This window comes from Ochotona curzoniae, unplaced genomic scaffold (assembly GCF_017591425.1).
Source record: "Ochotona curzoniae isolate NIBS_2020 unplaced genomic scaffold, NIBS_Ocur_1.0 scaffold_274, whole genome shotgun sequence".
Lineage (NCBI taxonomy): Eukaryota > Metazoa > Chordata > Mammalia > Lagomorpha > Ochotonidae > Ochotona > Ochotona curzoniae.
The window spans coordinates 483,557-484,904 of NW_024467101.1; the positions used below are offsets into that span (position 1 = coordinate 483,557).

The 1,348-nt window shown below is 45.7% G+C and overlaps 1 pseudogene; it reads left to right on the forward strand.

Moving 5' to 3' along the window:
- The first annotated feature begins 204 nt into the window (after positions 1-204).
- Positions 205-1,128, forward strand: LOC121172088 (annotated as a pseudogene).
- Positions 1,129-1,348: the final 220 nt, after the last annotated feature.

The window sequence follows — 1,348 nt, forward strand, 5'->3', positions numbered from 1 at the left end:
ATATTCATTCTCAAGTGCATGAATGAAATGCATACCTGCAGATGCACAGTCTCACAAGGAAATGCAGATCATCAGAGTGGAATTTCTCATCAGAAGGAGCAGAAGGATGCTGGAGAGATCCATTTATGCAAATGATGTTTCTGCAGGGCACCCAGCACTCACCTCTGTCCTATTCTATCTCTAACAGGTAGTCACATTGTCAACATGGAACCAAGGAACCATACATGGGTTGTGGAATTCCTTCTCCTGGGACTCTCAGAGGACCCAGCCCTGCAGCCTCTCATCTTTGGACTTTTCCTCTCATTCTACCTGGTCACTGTGAGTGGGAACCTGCTCATTTTTTTGGCCATCATGTCAGACACACACCTCCACATTCCCATTTACTTCTTCCTTGCAAACCTGTCCTTGGTGGACATCTGTTTCACCTCCACCACCATCCCCAAGTGCTGGCAAACATCCAGTCACAGAGCCAAGCCATTAGCTATGCAGGCTGCATCACACGGATGTTCTTCATAATTGTTATATCGCTGGACAACTGTCTGCTGGCTGTGATGGCCTATGATCGGTTTGTGGCCATCTGTCACCCCCTGCACTACACAGTCACCATGAATCTCTGGCTCTGTGTGCAGCTCGTTCTTTTATGCTGGACCATGAGTGTCTTGCATGCCTTGTTGCACAGCTTACTGGTGCTGAGGGTGAGCTTCTGCACACAAGTGGAAATACCCCACTTTTTGTGTGAGTTGAATCAGGTGGTCCACAGGGCCTGTTCTGACACCTTTCTCAATGACCTCATAATGAATCTTGCAGCTGTGCTGTTGGCAGGAGGTGCTCTGATTGGGATCCTATACTCCTACTCCAAGATTGCCTCCTCCATCCATGCCATCTCATCAGCTCAGGGAAAGTATAAAGCCTTTTCCACCTGTGCCTCTCACCTCTCTGTAGTTTCCTTATTTTATGGCACAAGTATAGGTGTGTGTTAGTTCTTCTTTTATCCATAATTCACATTCCACTGCCACAGCCTCGGTGATGTACACAGTCGTCACTCCCATGTTGAACCCCTTCATCTACAGCATGAGAAATGGAGACATGAAGAAGGCTTTGAAAAGACTTTTGCTGTGTAAACTGTAGTGGAACCCATGGTCTTGGGGCTGACCAGCATCAGTTGGTTCATATCTCAAACCTCAGGGTCAGACACTGTGAAGCATTTATCCAAGGAAGAAGCAGAGATTGCTTGTTTTGTTATCTGTCTTGCTTTTAATAGTAATAATAATAATAATTCCTCTGTGTACACAGCAAATGTATTGCACTGTGTGCTATGTCTTATAGGTCAACAAATTTTCTTTCTGAT